The sequence below is a fragment of the Chaetura pelagica genome, unplaced genomic scaffold (genome assembly GCF_000747805.2).
Source record: "Chaetura pelagica isolate M959 unplaced genomic scaffold, ChaPel_1.0 scaffold344, whole genome shotgun sequence".
Classification (NCBI taxonomy): domain Eukaryota; kingdom Metazoa; phylum Chordata; class Aves; order Apodiformes; family Apodidae; genus Chaetura; species Chaetura pelagica.
The window spans coordinates 3,211,666-3,232,084 of record NW_009953098.1 but is presented as its reverse complement, the minus strand read 5'-3'; positions in this window follow the sequence as shown (position 1 = coordinate 3,232,084).

Genomic DNA, 20,419 nt, shown 5'->3' with positions numbered 1-20,419 from the left:
GAATCACGTTCACTAAATGAGCAACGATTCAATAATTTCTCCTTCTGTCACTGTTCATTACTGGTCTAGAGCCTTATTTTCTGCATACTATTTAGACCAAGTTCTAAACTGAGTGCTGTTTCTGTGTCTGCCAGTGCAGTATCAGACCATTTCCAATACACTAATTGACTAATTCTCGCAATTTCCCTGTGAGATAAGGGGTTTTATTATTCTCATTTAGAAATGCCAAACTAAGCTATCGAGTTCTATTGTGCATGTGGCACAAGCTGAAGGAATTCAAAGCAAGTACAGGGGAGAAAAAATAAAAGCCCTGTATGTGTAACTACTGACCACGCTCACAAATTGGAGAATTGGATCCATGCCTAACATTGCATTTCCACACACAACTAATTGAACCTGCAAAGATGTGAGCCCCATTATCTGCAAACACAAGATGCCAATAACACTTAAGCACCAAGGCTAACAGTCTGGTTTGCAAAGCTCTACTAGCTTGTGAGGACATGCTCACTTGCAGTGAGGAAATGAATGTATTGATGTTACTAAGGAGTGAAACAGAAAGTTGCACAAGATCTACCACAGCCTGACAGACTGTGGGCTGCCATCAAACACGTGCTGAGCAATTTACAAACCAAACTGAGCTCCCAACCAAACAGGCACCAGCGTGGTTTGGCCAAAATGCTCAGCAGTTTGTTCCAGCTCTACATGGACATTCTAATGAAGGCCATTTCTGAAGGCATCCCTGGCTGCTGAGGAGGAGCCTGCAGCAGCCCTTAAGCCTCCATAGCCCCTGAAGTTGCAGGCAGGGCTGGAGCAGCTGTGCTGCTCAGGAAAACAGCAATTCCATTAAACCAACAGCTGGGAACAGAGCAAGAATTTACTTCACTGTGACTTTGTTTTCTGTGATTTTTATCTACTTATCTTTACTGAATAAAGCAATTTAAGTCTGATTTTATTGTCTCATCGCTCAGACTAACAGGTGTCCCAGTTACAAGAGCCCCCAGTGAATGCATGTTTCCTCTGAAACTGAAGGAACAACTTCAGACCTTTTTTTTGGTTCTGTATAAAAGGGATTTTTCAGAGAGGAAGAATCAACAGGGTTTATTTTAAATTTTATTTAAATATTAGCAGAAGACATTAATTGATAAGAACAGCCCAGTATTATTGTAAACATAGAAAAGGCATAAAAATGGAATTTCTCAAAGTGAGGTAATAAAACACTACCCTTGTGATACTAAGCTTTAGTCTGTGTGGGCTGACAGTACCACCACATTTACTGCATGCTGACAGCTGAGTTAAAAAGTGTAACACCATGATACAGAGGTGTCAAGATTGCTGAAATTAATAGTGGGATGTGTGGTGTTTAGCTTGTTGGCTCAGCTGACTTAGGTGTGTTAGAGAAGCAGTATCATATGACGGCAGAGGCACTGCAATTTAGCATAAAGTAAAGCTATTTCTTTCTGGAAAGATTTCAGATGCTTTCTTAGAAAATGTATATTTTATAATAGACTTTTAGCTGAGGATATCAGTTTCCTGCACAGGCATATGCCTGTTATTACAGATGGGGAAAATGTAGCAGAGATGGAGCTACTCAGAAGGAGAGCAGCCAAGTGAATGATTTAGGATTCTGAATTACGATGCTCTACTGCCATTCCCCCATGGAAGACAAAGGCTTTTTACTGTTACAATAAGTGGCATTCTTTCAGAGCTCAGTCATTGTCACTGGGCTGAACAAGATGACTCAGAAACTTGATGAATTTCCCTAAAACACCCATGTTGCAGAATAGCCTCCTGGGGGCTGGATCACCTCAGGCTGAGCAAGAAACTAAATGCAAATCTCTCCTAGTCTGGGCATGTGCTGTGACCACTGGCTGTTGTGCAAAGCCCTCTCCTCAGAACCTCTCCTTCTGAGTGTATTTTCAAACAGGGGAAGGGGGGAAAACAACCTCACCACTACTCATGGTCTCCACACAGCTCACTCAAAATGTATGGAGTAAATTGCAGTCTTTCCCTTAGTCCCAACAGTATTAATGTAGCCATGTTAAGCTTTCAATAGGTCAGTAGGTGTTGTAAGCTCTGCAGCTTGTTACTGCTTCAAACAAGGACCTTACCACCTGATCTTGCATGCACTGAAGCTAATGACAGAACTCCTATTAGCCATTCAAGGACACACTAAGTCATTGTGCAAGTTTGGCATTTAGGGTGTCCATAGAATAGAATTTAATTTGAATAACCAATAAAACATTACAAAAATGAAAACTATAAAAGATGTGCCTTGCTGCTCTAAATCAGGAGACTTACACCACACCTACTAAACAGAAATCATAAGAATATTGCAGAAGAAACGGAAGTACAGGTCTTGCAAAACTGTCACTCTTCTCTCTTACTATATGGAGAAGGAGAACACACATTCCACTGAGAAACTCTTAGAATTGCCTCCAGGAAACACATTTCTGTCATTCACATGTCTTAGGGTAAGCTTGAATCCAAAATGTAAACATCTAAGGAAAACTTGAGTAGGGCTTGGTCCAGCTAAAATTAGGGGGTTACTTAGCCTGACTAGGTACATCAGAAATGATAACACAGAGCTGTGAAAGACAAATTAACAAAGAACAGTTTTAAAGTTAATCTGACATGCAGAAGGCAAGTGATTAATTTCTTGTTTCTGCTCTATGCAAGTAAAGATACTATACACTTAAATCTATCTATGAGTTCAGCTTGAAATTTTCTTCTTGGTTTAAAAATATTTCACTGGGCTACCAGCTACAGCAGAAGGAAAATTACCAAAATGTCTCAAACATCTTAGACAGCCACATGTGTTAGCTTATCATAACATGCATAGAGATATTTACGTTCCAGGCTCTACAGCAGTCACATTATGGCTTTAAGTGTGTATCTCCTGCAGACAAAGAAATCTGAGGTTGTCAGTCATTACATTCATGCTACCTGAACATCTTGCTTTTTACTAAAGTTTCCATGAACAAGCAATATTAACATCTGTTTCAAGGATCTCTGCTGGAATTGTAGCTTCACACAGCCAAATTACCTATGCTTCCACTGAGGAAATGGCTATTTATTTTATGCAGCCATCTGGGCTCTAAATAGTATATTTTGTCATTTGTGGTCTTGTTTTCCAGGGTTTCTTGTGCAAAATTTGTTTACCTTCATAACTTATTTCTTCCATAAATTACATTTTTTTCATAATCAAACTTGTGAATGAACGTTTCATATGAGACTTACAACATCAGTGTCAATTCATAAATATTTTGGATGTATAGCCAAACCCTAATTGCAACTGCTTTGATGGCCTAGATTTTTTTTTCTGTAGAATCATATGTAAAAATAGTCTTTACAACACCCTCTTCCAGTTAGATGAATTACATATGTTGTTGCAGAATTTAATACTTCAAGGATGTTTTTTGCATGGTTTGAACACAGACCTTTGTTGCAGTCTCAGAGCCCAGGCCCATCTTTTTAAACAAAGGGACCTATGATAATGACTAGCAGCAGAAATATTCACAGCATTTACCTACAGTCTACTATTTTTACTTGGATTATGACAGAAATGCAAACACTTCTTTCCTTCCTCATATCATACCTTCTCAGATTTCCCCTGAATTTATTTTAGTCTCAGAGTTACATGCCCCAATCCAGAAAGTATCAGGTATCCTGGAAGGCCACTTGTGGAAAGGGTAAGAAATCCTGAATTACAGAAGACAACAGCTGACAGTCCCAATGTCTTTTTGCTGTAGTCACAAGCTCATTTGTGTTACACCACAGAGCTCACAACACAAAGGAACCAAGAACAGGGCTCCAAGCACTCTCAAATCTGTTTACCGTTCTCTGGATACACAACCAGTATTTCACTGTTACTCATGAGAAACAGCTCTCTGTAAACATTGATCTAACACTCCATCTGTCCACAAAAAACAAACTAAGAGGTCTCTTCTCCCAGAGATCTACCTGGCAAAGGAGCCAAGACCACAACAGTCCATCCTCTACAGCCTGGTACACCTCTTCCCTACCCACATCCTCCAGCAATGGGGATTTTCTCACTCTTCCCACCATGGGGTTAGTTTTCTTCCCACACAGCCACACAAAACAGCTGACACTGCCCAAGCTGCCCTTTCCTCTTTCTGAAATGGTGGAGAGAATAGAGCAAGTAACAAGCTACACCACAAAGAATGAAGAGACTATAGGGAAGCACACAGCTAAATCAGGCTGCTCAAGCTTGTTCAGTTCACTTACCTCCTCCTCCCAGCCTAATCACCAAGCAGAAGAAACAGCCCCATTCTCTCTCTCCCCTCTCCATCCACTATGTTATATCCACTCCTATAGACCCTAAACATAGGTTCCAGACTTCAGGAAATACAGAAGAACACATTGCTATCAACTGTCTAGATCAATTTCTTTTGTTTCCCTTACCTTCACTGTCACTTGTCTTCCTCACCAGCTCTGCAAAATCCATTCTGTTTCTCCTCATTCTTGTTCTTTAACTTCTTTTCATGCAGGTGCAGTGGCCCAATCATCAGGTTCATCATCTTCACCTGGACTAGCCACGAAGTGGTAAACAGCTGCTGGCAAATGCTGCAATGTCAGTCTCTTCCTCTAAGCTATTTCTTAAAACCTCTTCTTCCAAGAATTGTTTTACATAATCAACACATCTTCAAAGACAAAGAATTAATGATCCCTACAGAAAACCCAAAGCCTGTTGCATTCAAGCAGAATGCAAAAAGGAAGAGTATCTTGAGTAACCTAAGACTATATGTAGTACGCAGAAATTCCACAAAATTCCATAAAGCATCAATTTAATACTGACCTTTTCTGGAGCTGGTATGCAGTTTCTCTTCCTTCCAAGCATCACTCAATTTCAAACTACTCTTCCAATCTATCAAACCATGACTGGGATAGGAAGAGTCTATCACAAACCCAGAGAGAGGTCCAGAGCATTTGTAAGAAGACAAATCTGAAAGGAAACAAGCCCCTTTCCTTGATCCATTCAGACAACCAGGTGAAATAATTATTCTTTCTTCCAAAGCTAAACTCAGACAGATCGGCAGAATTCTCCCCTTGCTCAGCAGAAGTAAATATAAGTAAAATGGGCTTGAGCAGTTTTGCTACTTCAGGAGCCTTGGCTATGTAGGAAGTTTTACCTAGCTTCACCTTAGACTGTGACATTAACCACTGGTCTCTTAAATGCCTGCATACTTTCCTTTAACAGGAGTCATTGAGCCCAGAAAAGTGACATCTAGAATATTTGGTGATTATCTGTGTGGATGATCTAGTTCAAAACTAGAAGACAATTAACAGCCAGATGCAGATGTGAAAGGCACTGGTTGGAAGGGTGTATAACACCTGCCCGCACCAGCTCTAAAACTGGAAGTAGTACTAAAACAGCAGAACAGCTGAAGCAGGTAAGTGTTAAAGCAGCTATTCTACTCACACAACTAGTGTGAGGACCTGAACATCCTGCCCTGACCATTGGAGGTCATAGTAAAGTGAACAATCCTCTGGATGGTAAAAATACACCCACTAAACAAGGAAAACTCAGTTACTAGTTACACCTCTTGCTGCTGTTTCAAATAATTGCATAAAGGTGAGATTCATGCTGTAACAAATCTAACCAGTTGACCTACAGATTATGTTTTAAATTTACCATAATATTTTTTGCAGACTTTACAGATTCTAAGCACATCATTCTGTATTGGCTGCATGCTTCTTATTAACAGCATTCAGCAAATAAAGAACCAATTGTTCTAAGAAAAAAGGTTTGTTGAAATATATGAAAATTGCTGCAGTAGATAGCAATAACTCCTTTGGGTTTATCCTTGCATTCTTAACAGTATATATTACTTAATTGATACATCATAACAACTCATTTAGAGCTATTAGGTCTATTGCATAAATATGTGGTCAAGAGCTCTTTAATGCACACCACTTACTGTAGACCGTAACAGCTGCTTTGGAGCTATCAGCCTAGTTTGTCACAATCTCTTTTAATCTGAAAAAAAAAATAAATTAATAATAAAAAAAATAATCTCTTTTACTTTGTAGTTGCCAACATGCAACTTAAGCTGATTGGTATCATAGCTTAACACTGAGCATGGGAGATGAAATACTGAAGCAACTCTGAAGACCAGGCACCACTACCATCAGACAAATCACAGGGGACTCAACTTCAAAGTTAATGATGGAGATGCTTGCCATATGTTTACAGAGAGCAAACAATGAGGAAAGATAAGATGAGAGACAGATTATTTCTCTGTTTAACTCTGTACTCAGCTAGTTTAAAACCTATGAGGAACCATTATGCTACATTTATAGTTAAAAAGCAATATCTGCTTAATACCCTCACTTCCCAGCTCAACTCTCTACTGCCAGCCAGCTAAGAAAGCTCTGCTGGGAAAGGGGGTGCAGCTCAGCTGTCCTGGTTTGAGCCAGGATAAAGCCAATTTTTCTTTTTACTGATTTTTTTTCCTTCAGTAAGCTTTCTTGTAACTAGCAACAGTGTGTTCTGCTAGGCTGATAAGACAGTGGAATGTTTTTCTAACTACTGAGGCTTCAAGGCTGCACCGGCACTCTGCCGGCTCAGACACTACAGGGAGATCTGTGACCCCCCCGTAGGAGGCTGAGTTAGACAGACAGCAAAATTGGCCAATGATATTCCATTCCATATATCTATGTAAGCTCAAAGGAAGGTCAGAGATCACAGAAGACAACTTCCTTCCTTCTTTTTCTTCCCTTCTCTTCCGTCCATGGCCGGCGTCCAGGGAGGACTCTGTTCATCCATCACCGTCGATCCTCAGGCTTGATCTCTCGTGACCCCCATAACTCTCTGCTCTTTTCCAGCAGCAGCTCCGGGATTCCTCGGGACTCTTCCCAGTTCAGGGAAGTGCTGTGGGAGTTGCTGGGGTGGGGGGAGGCGAGAGGCTTTTTGCCTACACCTGAATATATATCTGTATATAATTGTATATATTTTCTTGTATCATTCATTAGTGTTTTAATTAAAGCTGTGTAGTTTAGTTTTCAATCCAGCCAAGTCTCTCTCTGTTTCTCTCTCTCCTTCCCTACCTGGGTTGGGGGGAGGGGGGATCGAGAGCATTGTTGTCGGACCTAAGTCAAACGGTGACAAAAATTTATTGGTGCCCAACGTGGGGCTCAAACCCTCAACCCTGAGATAAAAAGTTCCCTGCTCTACCAACTGAGCTAGGCAGGCACCAATAAGTTGTTGGCCAATTTTGCTGTCTGTCTAACTCAGCCTCCTACGGGGGGGTCACAGATCTCCCCATAGTGTCTGAGCCGGCAGAGTGCAGGTGCAGCCTTGAAGCCTCAGTAGTTAGAAAAACATTCCACTGTCTTATCAGCCTAGCAGAACACACTGTTGCTAGTTACAAGAAAGCTTACTGAAGGAAAAAAAAATCAGTAAAAAGAAAAATTGGCTTTATCCTGGCTCAAACCAGGACATCAGCTCATCTACTGCAGCAACAAGTTTGGATCTACTAACATATTGAGAGCTTCCAGCACAGGAAATCAACAGAAAAAGTGATGCCATCTCTTCCTGTCATTTGGCCCTTTGGCACATTACATTCCGTCTCCTCTGCTCCGTAAGTACAGACAAGTGGTTGAGAAGGTCAGAATTTGATGCATAACTTTTCAGGTAAGACATGTACGGGGCCCAGGAAGTAGATTTCAGCTGTTCAGGTAAAAGCTATTATAAATGCCCAGGAAATCCAGCTGTCTGTGTCTACCTGTCTCTTTGCTCAAAATGTGATGGTCTATAATCATGTCATTCAAAGAGACTTTTGCTAAGTACTGAGGGAAAAATGGTTTCCTTTGGTGAGGGGAGGAAAATGCTTGTTGCTGCAAGCTATCCATCACCTTAAAAGAGTCTAAGATGTTCTAAAGCTCTCTAAATTTTTATTCACAACAGAGCCGGAGAAGACCAGTGTTTTCTTGATAGGTGCTCCTCCCATGTCAAAATCTGCTTCTCAGAGCAGTTTTGCAGGCATCCACCTGCCTGCTAGGTTGGATAAGAAATAAAAGCTCATCACATCTTTATTTGAGAAAGATTTTCTTATTGCTGCTTTATTCTTTTTCCTTACACATTTGGGCAAAGACACCCTTCCCCCCAGCCAGGAAATAACCATTTTGAGGTAAGACCTTAAAATTGATGATTTTGAAAGTTTTCCCTATTGCCATGCTGTTCTGCTCCTGCATTCCTGTGGTGCCAACAGATGAAGTTGTAAGCCTGCTTGCCTCCCTGCATCTAATCCTGATACTACGCAGCAGCAGGGAAGGTGGGCAAATGTTCACTAGCAGTTGTTGGCAAAGAAACACAGCAGGATTTAAACTGGATGATGCCGCTGCATGTGTAAAACAACCATTTGAGCAAATGCTGCTATAGTAACATCTCTAACTAGTAAAACAGAATTTGCTCTTAACCTTTTGCTTCCTAGCTAGCTGCACTGATGAGTTAAGATTAATTGGAGTTGTACTTTAAAAAGACACAAAAGGCTTATTGATAAAAATATAAGATAAATGCTTGTAGCAGTTGATGTGACAGACTTTTATATGTGACTGCACTAACAAAAATAAAGTGCAAAAGCCAAAAGGGAATTAGATTGTTATATTGTGGTAAAATATTCCACTTTATTTTACACAAGGGCATTTTCTCCATGATCTTCTCTTTCTTCCCTTCCAGTTTGCAAAGCCTGGTCTTTAGTTGATGCACCCCAATCCCAGATGTTTCACGGTTTAACCATAGTAATTTTACAGCATTCTAGGACTGTTATGAATGCAGAGCACCATAACAGTAATTTGCCATGCTTATCCACTATTTAAGAGCTACTGTGTCATCAAAATATCTGGTCAACACCATCCCAATAACTGTTTTTCCCCAGAATCTCAGGTTTCCTTGCTTCTGATAGCTGTTCATACATAATAGCTCCCTCTCCTTCCAACTAACCTCCATCATTCTTTAAAGTTACCAGTTGGGTAATGAGAAAGAAAACTAGAAATATCAGCTAACAATGCATCCAAAGTTAGGAACAGGAATGAAATTTTTCCTGACTTTCCTTGAAGATGATGGGAAAAGATGCATCACACAGCCAACCACAATTCTTACATGCTTAGTTACTGCAATTCATAAGGGGATGTTTAACTGAAGAAATCGCTTTTCAGTAATGCTGCTACCTGCCTGGTGCATTTAACTGAAACAAGGCTCTTCTATTAGGAAATTCTCAAAAGACCATTGTGTACCTGTGCATTATAGTATCATGGAATGGTTTGGGTTGGAAGGGACCTTAAAGGTCATCTAGTTCAAATCTCCCTGCATGGGCAGGGACACCTCCTACAAGAACAGGTTGCTCAGAGCCCCATACAACCTGGCCCTGAACACTTCCATGGATGGGGCATCCACAACAACCCTGGGCATCCAGCTGAGCCATCCAGTGTCTCATCACCCTCACAGTGAAGAATTTCTTCCTAAATTTCCCCTCTTCCAGTTTAAATCCATTATCCCTTATCCTGTCACTACACGCCCTTGTAAAAAGTCAATTCCCAACTTTCCTGTATCCCCCTTCAGATACTGGAAGGCCACTATAAGCTCTCCCAAGAGCCTTCTCTTCTCCAGGCTGAACAACCCCAACTTTCTCAGCTTGTCTTCATAGAAGAGCTGCTCCAGCCCTCTAACCATCTTCATGGCTCTCCTCTGGACTCACTCCAAGACCTCCACGTCCTTCTTCTGTAGTATCTGACATTGCATGAATCTCAGATGGGTAAAACATGTATCAGAACTGAAGAACCTCAAGCCTTTAAAAACATGAGTTCTCCCATCACAGGGATTTTGTTTAAATACAAATTTGTATATGGCTTTGATTTTTTGAGGGTTTTGGTTAAAATAAGTTCTCTCACTATAACTCTGAGAAGCTTGGGTTTCAGTCCATTGTATTTATTTCTTAAGTTCAGTTCTCATGACTTGGAAAGCTTTCTAAAGGTCAGATGGAGAGAAGTACCACAAATTGCCACAAGTACCTGCAGTGTATGTAGTAATTTCATACAGCTTTAAAGCTTCCCAAAAATCTTCTAAACCTTTTATCTTCATCTTACAGAATGTGGTTAAAGGTGTGGGTTAGGTTTCAGAGGGAGCAGAAAGTGAGAAAACCCCTTTGCTATTAGACATGGCACAGGCTCCAGATGTGATAAAAGAGCTGCACTACTGTGGAAGCCTCATGACAGCTCCTGTCTCCAGGGTAGAAGCATCCACTCTTGGACACAGTTATTGTGCATTGGAGCAGGTTGTTTAGCTTTGTATTTACGTAATCTTTGTGAAGATAAAGAGGGATGTTCCAGTGAGAGCTCTTTTGTTTCACTCTGTATCAGTTCAATAGGAGAGAGAGCAGATCTAAAGCCACAAGCAATGGTTTGTATACCTTGTAAGTCTTCTAAAGCCTTGTCATCATATGCTGTATTATGTTGTCTTTTTTACTGAGTGACCACTGCTCTATTGTACACTATCTGCCTTTTGTGACTTGATGAACCACATTGTAAAAGGCAGCAATCAATAGTTCTCCAGAAAGCAAAGCCACTGAGAGAAAAATGTTTTCCTGCAGCACCATCTTGTGGTCTCTGATTTTAATACTGAAAGTCTCTCTCCCTGCTTGGGAAGCGAGGTCTGCTCTGCAGGATCGGGAACCACACCCAGCCCTAAACAGCTTCTTTTACTAGCCCCTCCTCCCTGTGAGGAGCCTTGTAGGAAGGTTTGTGCCTTCTTCTAGCTGACCTAAGCACTAATCGAGATATTTGAAGGGATAGAAAGGTCAAAGAAAAATGGAATTTGGCTCAGCAACATGCTGGTGGGTATACAAGATACATACCTGCAGTTTAGGTACTGGGGAAAAGTCATCTTCCAAGTAAATCTGAAATAACCCCATGTTGAAATTGTTCTGTAGTATGCTAAGGTCCAGAAACATAAAAGCAAACAAGAAATAACTATCAAAGTGACCTGTGAACATAAGCAGCTGATTAAAACATCCACATTTGTCACAATGTTAGTTGTTAGCATCACACATGGGCCTGTTAATCAATGTCTGTGATTTGACTCTAAGGTGATAATATTGACCTTCAATAACAATGAAATAGCTATTATGCCATTTTAGGCACTGTTAACAGTAGTTTATGCAGTACACATGCTTGACAGCTACTGATTCAATGAATTGTCAATCTACTATAGAAATCAAAATTTAAAATCAAAGTTTTTGTCTTCTCCAATCAAAAAGCAAAACTTCCAGCCTTTAGAACACCTTTATAGTAAAGCTTCTATGTGAAAAAGGACATGACCCAAGTCTATGCCCTGAGCTCTTGAATACTGTCCTACTAGCGGAATATAACCCTCGTTGTGTCTTTTTAAACTCACCTCATCCTCTTACAATGCATTTATTTTGCTTATGCTCATCTAGTTCTGGTGCTGCCAGATACAGTTACTGCAGACACCTGGGATTGCTTACTGTTAAATACAGTTGTTTTATCAGCATGTGTCCCTTTGTCAGAATGTTATGTGACATTGGAAGCAGTTGTGCTGTCAATAGCATGGAAACACAGAAATTATTACCCTTCACGTCAAAATCATGAAGCACCATATGAAGCCTAACTTTTTCCAGAGCACAGATCTCTTTCTCCATAATCACCATCATCCATGAGGATCTATGTGATTTGTCACATGCACATTTCAGCTGTGACAGTGTCTAAATTCATGCAGCAGGAAACTCTTTTCATCTTTGTCAAAATGTCTCTATACATACTTCCAGATTCAGAAAGGTTAACACCAAGAAAGAGCACTTACACACCAGATCTGGGAGGCAAAGACTCTTATCTGCTCCTCTACATTAAAAGAATCATAATACTTTTGCTTACAAAATTATAACAAAATAATCTGTAATACAGTGCTACTGGTAATGGCTGCTATGTCAGGCTTTAAACCTCCTGCATATATTCATGTCTGACCATCAGTAAGTACTCTGACAAGTCCATGAGATTGCCTATATGCATATTCTACCTCTATTACACTTGGATTTTAAGTAATGCCTAAGACAAATTTATTAATGGGAAATCCTGAAAGTACACAGTTTCTAAGAATCACTCATAATCTCTCTCCAGCTTAAGAGCAAGGCTCCATTCCTCCAGTTGGTAGCCCTTGGAAATTCTGCTCAATGGACTTCACAGACCAAAACAAAGAACATCAGTGATTGGATTATTATGGGTGATACCGATTTCTACCGACACTCTTATTTTGTACTCAGCTACTGAAAGCTCCTACATGTTTGTTTCTTTTATTTTTGTTACACTACAGAGAAATGAAAAGAAACTGCATTTTAAAATCAGCTACCTTGGGAGACAGGTCATCCAAAGATCAAAGAAAGTTCTGTGCTGCAGTGATGTCCTGCAGAGAGAAACAACACCAAAGAAAATACTACCACATTTCCTCAAGTACTTCGTATTTTTGCCAAGCATATCTTTAAAGCAACAGCCCGACAATAAATCCTCTGTAAGGAATTAGCCATTTTCCTCAGTAAGAGTATCTAATAGTGAAACAGTAAACTTGCAGCCTTATATCCCTCCACAGGGATGTTATATTAGTAAAAGAAGACTGGTGTCATTATTCAGTTGTCACAAGCAGCATTTATCTTTTTGTTTCAGTGTTTCTTAATGAGCATGAAGAACTAGAAATGAAGACCTGTTGCAAAATCAATAGCATTGTTAATAATATATGTTGACAAGATTTTATTATTTTGATACTGAACCAAAATATCTAGTATTCTAGGGCATACTCAAGTAATCCTGGTGTGCTTCTGCTTGAGGACTCCATTCTGAAGTCAATTCAGTAAAGGTTCATAAACACTTCCTCTCTCTGCTCTTTTCTTCACAACTTGTTTTACTTTCTTGTTTGCATTTCGTAAAGGATTGAAACATCGACTGCAACATATTAAAACAGCATATGAATTTGGTTGACTTCCAAAGAAGGAATTTAGAGATGATCACCATGAAATCCTAGCTCCAGTGGGGAAAAAAAAAAAGCAAAGCTACAGTTGATTTCAGGGGCCATCACAAGATTTTACCAGTAGAACACAGATTAGGGCTAGGAACAGCATTTCAATGAGCTTTTCCCACCTCTTACATTTTCTTTATCAATTTAAGCACAACTTCATATTGATAAAATGCAATCATGACCAGAAGTTTCCCCAGTAACAAGTCAACTAAATTCCATGGCTTGCTTCCCACAGCTGTACTAGGAATTCAGCAGAAGGAAATGCAAACTCTTCTAATTCTCAATTTTAAACATGTACACAGTATTACAAAAATACATCACTAGTTAAGTGTACTTGTATTTTCCTAGCCTTTTAGACCTTAATATACCCATCATTGCAGGTGGCTGTTAATGAAAACTAACAGAACCGAGAGAAGATAGGATAGCACAGTTATGGAGATAGCACAAGCATCAGAGAACACAGCTCATGGAGAGAGATACTACGTTGATGGCCCCCAAGAGAAATGCTCAGTTACCAGGGAACAGTACACTCTGCTTCCTGCAAGAAAAGTACCATTAGAGTGGGGATACAGCAGTAACAAAGTCCCACTGACTTGGGAATTTCTAGTTCTGCTCAGGTGTGGCATGGTGAGGAACACTCAGCTCCCTCTGTCAATTTTACAGGAATTCCATGCTCCTGGACACTTTATGGAATTACTTCTGCTGTCCTAGTCCTGGGCATCTCTTCACAAACAGCCCCAGCTACACAGCACAAGTGGCTGCAAGAGCTTTCCAAGGCCAGTACTCTGGTTTGGTGCCTTTTAAAAAAAATAAATACCAACATCTGTGGGATACCTTGGAATTTGCTCTAGAAGAGGCATAGCAGAACTAATCAATCACCTCAAATTTCATCAGCAAGATCCCTCTCACTCTTTTGATAACTCTAGGGAATATTTTTTACTCTTGTGCATGCCCATTCCAGTACCATTTTTGCATTGTATGCTGGAGCCTCTCAACAATGGCCTTACAACCTTGGAAATAAAAGAATTTATATTCAGAGAGAAGGTTTTAGGCTTATTAGAGGAATGTTTTTCAAACCGTATCCTCTATCAGCTGTCTCTAAAACTGCTAAGACTCAAACTTACAATCTTACAGGATTGCTCCTTTCCTAGAACTCAAATATATGACGTTGGAAACTAAAACCATTTAGCATCTGGTTAATCACTGCATTAAAAAAACAAAGCAAAACCCATGCCATAACAGAACAGCAATATTCCTAGTTTCACCGGCTATGAAAAAAACACAGAAATGTTCATTTAAACATTAAGGTGAATTCTCTCAAAATGAACACATTAATCCATTTTCCAGAAAATTTACGATAATTTAATGTTAATTCTTTGCCTCCTGTTTTCAGAGTCACTGATGACTCAGTGCAGCTATCTGTATGCTGAACATCAGCTGTTCAGCACAGTGCAAGATGTAATGTGGAGATTTTCACAGCAGGCTTTGTCTAAATGTGGAACTCCATAGCAAACAGCCATCTGCTGAGCAGCCACATTAGTGAAGTCTATGTGTGTGTACGTGCATGTGTATGATGTCACACAGTCTACTAATACCTTAGTAAAGCAAAAGTTTAATACCTGGAGAAAAATAAAAAATCTTCACAAAAAAAAGATGACTCTGTCACATTAACCAAGCTATAGCATTTGCCATTCCATATGAACTACCACCTTAGAAAAATAAAGCACAGTTATGTTAATACATTCCACCTTAGTTTAAAGATTTTGATGTTGCAGAGCTTACATTTTCCATTATCATAAGAACAAACACATGCTGAAACTCTTCATAATATCAAACAGTAAACTGCTTGCATAGCACTCACAGGCTGTAATGTGCCCTATACATTAAAAAAACCCACTGTGCTGCACATTAGAAGCATTAGAGATAATTAATTCACTCTTCTCCCAAGCACACTCCCAGCCCGTGGCTCTTACTCGATTCAGGTCTACTACTTTGTTCTTTTCTTCTGTGTCCTACTACATAACTATAGATCTAGCTCACAGAGACACAATTCTACTTGTTCATCTTTACAGACTCCTTTTCTCATTAATTTCTTCCCTATTGTTTTTCAGATAAATAATTCCTGCTTGGATATGTTATTTCCTGTGCTGCAGTCAATTGCTTACCATAGGTAATGTCACTCTTTGTACAAGAGCCTTTGAAGGCAGTGGTAAAAGAATCATCTCCCTGTGATTTTTGAGAGCTAAGGCAAGTTGCAGTAAGCTTTCTCTTGTTTCTATTTAAACTTCAGTAACAAAGTGAAATCAACTTCTCCTCAAAACTTTCCTCGTCTTTTTTTTTTACTGGGTTTTCTTTGCACTCTAATACAGTGTGTCCTAAAACCTATTCTGGATTGAATAGGATGAGCTGTGTGCAGTGTTACAGACTGCCTGATAGTTTGGTCTGCTCATTTCCCACATTTTTTGCTCACACTTGTTGGTTGCCTTCCTCCCAAAGAGAATGAAAACTAGGTTCCTTTAACATATATGGATATACCAACCTTTGGTGGGGAGCAGGGGCAGAAAGTGGTGCCAGGTAAGTGGAGCTAAGGGAGCAAAAGCCTGGTCTTTCATTTCTCAGTATACTGGCCCAGGAAAAGATCTGCTTCCTGCAGAGCTGAACCCACCTGCTGCACAAGCTCCACTCAAGGCTTTCTGCACAGACTTACTTTCTAACCTGCGAGCTGTGTGCCTCATGTTTTACTTGCTGCTTTCCAAGCAAGAGAGGAAAGAATAAGTCCAAGTCCTTTAAAACTAGGCCTTTTGATATTAACAAACTTTTTTTCTTAAGGCATGTTTGATCTGTTTTATGCAGCTTCAAAAAAGAAGGAATAATTTTTTAATGTTCATACATTAGTTTCTTGCCTTTTTTTTTTCAAGTCTTCTCCTCTCACCAGTTGTCATGTATGCCAGTTGTCCATATTTGTAGATACGGTGCTTAGAGACATGGTTTAGTGGCAGAGTTGGCAGTGTGCTGGGTTAACAGCTGGACCTGATGACCTTAACAGTCTTTTCCAAAAAAAATGATTCCACAATTCTATGATTTTTTATGTTTAGAAGCAGTACATCATGAATTCTGTCTGGTCATATGCTAATGCTTACCTTCTCTGCAAACAGATTGGTAGACATCCCAAAATCAGAAACCCTCCTGCCACAAGCAGAAGCAGTCGAAATGTCAGTAGCATACCTGTAGAGTCAGCATAAGTTTGCATTAGTTTGGAATCATTCCAAGAGATATATTGATGTAGTGATGACTGAGACTAGACTCCAAGACCAGCAACATAATGGGATGAAGTAGGTTAGAAATGAGCTTAGATGAGAAAGATAGTCTCAAATTTGACCTAAGTTTTAATACTGCTGATGTTTGGTTAGCTTCAGATTTGAGTGAGCCCAGCCCATGGTGGAGGGAAAAAAAAAAAAAAAAAGCAAAAAAAAGCGCCATTTAAAAGCTTCTTTAGGAATGGAAACAAAATAATGCAAATGAATGCTATTTATTTTAGTTAATAACTTTTGCAGCGTTTTCCTAAAGCCTCATCTTATTCCTAGTGAAATTCAAGACAAAACTCCCAGCAAAGAAGCAGCCTGCATTTTAAAATAAACAAGTGCCATGAGTCTAATATCTGCTAAGTGCTTGTATTTTGTCAACAGATTGCTACAAGGCAAACAGCATTGGCTCCCAGGGCAGTAACTGTTCATATTTTCTTTGGACATATGTTGTACATCCAGGAGCATTCAAGTAGCTAATTAATCTATGAACAAATAATTCTGTAAAACAGTCAGTCCTTGATATTTATGTCCAAACAATAAAAGCTTAACTAGAATGAGGAATCAAGCATTCACAGCTGAATAAGCCTATTTAACATTTGCTTGAGAATGTCTGAAAAATGAGAAGAGCTGTAATTTTCACTGTATAGCTTCTTTTCTTGCTAGACCAAAGTGTCTTTTATGTATAAAGGCCCAAGTGGGCAACTAGTATTATTAAAGTGTTTCATTGCTGCAGTATGCTCCTAACAGATTTTGATGGCCTCATGCTGAAGGTACTTCCATCTAAAGTTACCTAGCTAGTAGTAATTACAGCTGCCCTAGCACTGCAATGTGGAGCTGCTGAACAACAAGAAACATCTCAAAGCTTGATCCTGACCTCTGCTTGCTTCTGAGCAAGTACAAACAAGCAGAAAGTGAATTCATGTTAGCATACCAGTATTTTCCTAGGGTTTCAAATCTATATTAAATCAACTCTTCCTGAAAACTGGGAATCATCTCTTGAGATAAATGCAGGTATGCTGACTTACATCAGGAAGACCTAAACCTCTAAGCTCTAGATTACGTTCTTTTTACTAACTTAACATACAAATCTGGCAAGCCAGCCTGTGTCTGAGACAGCTGAAATGTTAATGAAAAAGGATACAATTTAACAGGAATTGCTGTGTTAGAAAAAGCATGGTAATATTTGGCTCTGTTCCTATTTAAGTCTACAATGACTCTTCAAGTATCACTCTAATACCTTGACAATGTTCTTGACAAAAAATAATGATATCTATCTAGTGTCAGGGTATGAGACAAAGTACACAAATTAAGATGCAAATTCCATCTGAAGATAAGATTTTTATTAAATAACCAATCAGCCTCCACAACATTAAATACATCCATTTCCTTCATCTTCATAGCACCTTCACAAAGTCACTACTACTTTGGGTTAAACCCCCTCTCCACAAATGAAGTCTTCCCTCCATTCTTTGTACTAAGATAAATTGCTGGATTTATTTGTATCACATCATTTGTCCTTCGCTTGTGCTGGTGTTGGCAAGATTTCCAGACCATTCTTTATCAACAAATTTCTGTACTAACATATGTGCAGAAATAAATGCAAGCTTACACTTACTTTGAAGAGAGTGGTGATCTGAAAAATTAAAGAAACAGCAATGAAAACTGCATTGTCTGACCAGAAGCAGCGTTTGGCTGTGAGGCAGTAACCTGCAGAATACTTACCATCTTTAAATGGCCTGTAACACTTGAGCTTCTTGCTGTCTTTGTAAGTACAACATTTATTTTTCAAGCATTCAGTTGTGTTAAGGTCCTCTCCTACACTACAAGGAACTAAGGTGTGTTCACCTTTGTGACGGCATGCTTCAAAAAAAGAAATAATACATAAGGTCTGTATTCCAGGAACAATGCTGAAGTAGAAGGGAATTATCATTTTGGTGTCCCTAGTATGCTTTTGAAAGGCTACATTTGCCACAACACAGTATCATACTTTCAAGTATGTTCTTTCCAAAAAACAAATCATTTTTTTATATTAACAGAAAAGCTAAAATCATGTCACACAAAATCCGAAGTTATTTCCATTGTTTCTGTAAGAAGTATTTACAAAACTGCAACTAAATACCCACATTGTGACACTTTTTTGTATCTTGGTTTGTAAAGTAAGAAAGACAAACTAAATTTTCTCACTGGACTGCTTCTAATTAAAAAAAGAAAACTGTAATTTAAGACAAATTTCTTTTTTTTTTGTTTTGTTTAAGGGCCCAGCATAGAATATACAATGAACCATCTCTCCATTGGCCACTAATTGCATTTTGAAGAGATCTAGTGAATTTTATAGCATCAGACTGAGGGTTTTAAATACAATAAATGCTGACAGGTAGGAGTGCGAGGGTGGACTTGGAAGTGAGGCAGTCAGTAGCAAAATGGAAGAGAGAAACAGTGCTGCAGTGATACTTACTCATTGGCCTGAAGAAGCTTACAACACTTTGAAACATTTCCTTCAGTTTCACATTAAGCATGCTGCATGCCACTTCATTTTTTTCTAAAACATGCTCAGTTGGTGATGCAAAACCTGAAAGCTCATAATGATTAGCTCATTACCACCAAAATATCTGTAATTAATTAAATGCAATGACATTTTCATACTGATTATCTTTCATTACAAAGGCATTTATAGTCATTATGAATTGTGACTACTGATGGCTAGCAAGGTTAGGATAGATGTTGTTCTGTTGCAGTCACTTATATTACTTCAAATTGCTTCATGAACCACAATGAGTAAAGAACTAAAGCTGTGAAATTTAAATTAAAGAAGCCATTCAGGTGGAAATTGTCAAGATAAAAAGTCCTACTGTTCACCTATAATCATAGAATCATCATGGTTGGAAAAGACCTCTAAGATCATCAAGTCCAACCATCAACCCAACACCACCATACCCACTAAACCATGTCCTGAAGTGCCATGTCTACACGTTTTTTGAACACCTCCAGGGATGGCAACACCGCCAACTCCCTGGGGCAGCCTGTTCCAATGCTTGACCGCTTTTTCAGTAAATAAATGTTTCCTAATATCCCATCTAAACCTCCCCTGGCACAACTTGAGGCCACTTGACCCCAGCCCCCTCACCTTCTGCTGCTCCTCAAAAGACTTGTGCTGCAAAAGTGAGGTGGAGGTTACATGAAAACTATTGTATCTACAGATGTATTCCTCTTAATGTTTGCAAACAGAATTTTCAGCCTTTTAAAGATCAAATCCCAACTGAAATACAGAAAGGCAGTTTTATCTTACACAACCAAACAAGCATCTATCCCAACATCTTCTTTCAGACAGCAACCTACAGCAGTTGCATAAAAAAGGGGAAAATAGCCCCAAATAGAGAGATACTGAGTATCTCAGTATATTGAGAGTATTTTCTGAAACCCCAGTGATTTCACAGAATCACAGAATGCCAGGTTGGAAGGGACCTCAAGGATCATCTGGTCCAACCTTCTTAGGTACGACTATATGCTACTATAGTTTATATGAGGTGGCTCAGCACCCCGTCAAGCTGAGATTTTTACCTTGTTTCCAACTGGAATCTCTCCAAATCAACTTGTGCCCATTACCCCATGTCTTTTCCATGTGACTACCTATAAACAGGGAGTCTTCATCTTCTCGGTAGCCACCTTTTAAGTACCAGAACATTGTAATAAGGTCTCCCCTAAGCCTTCTTTTCTCAAGGCTGACTAAACCCATTTTTCTCAGCAGGTCCTGCAGTCCTCTCATCATACTTGTCCCTTCTCTGGGACCTCTCCAGACTGTCTGCAACCATTTTTAATACATTTGTGGCTGTAGGACTTGACCACCTTTCATTTACACTGCTCCAAAAATCATGGCATTAGTAAACCTTGCTGCCTCACTATGTCTTTTTCATTAAACCAGAAGTAAAAATGACAGAATTCTACTCACAATCAACCACCCCACAACGAGGAAAAAAAGCAACCTCAGTATTCCTAGTTGCTTGCCTTTTTTCTCTCTGTATAAGAAATTTACACCATTACATTTTTGATAGCTTTCAGTTTATTGAAAGCCATTCCA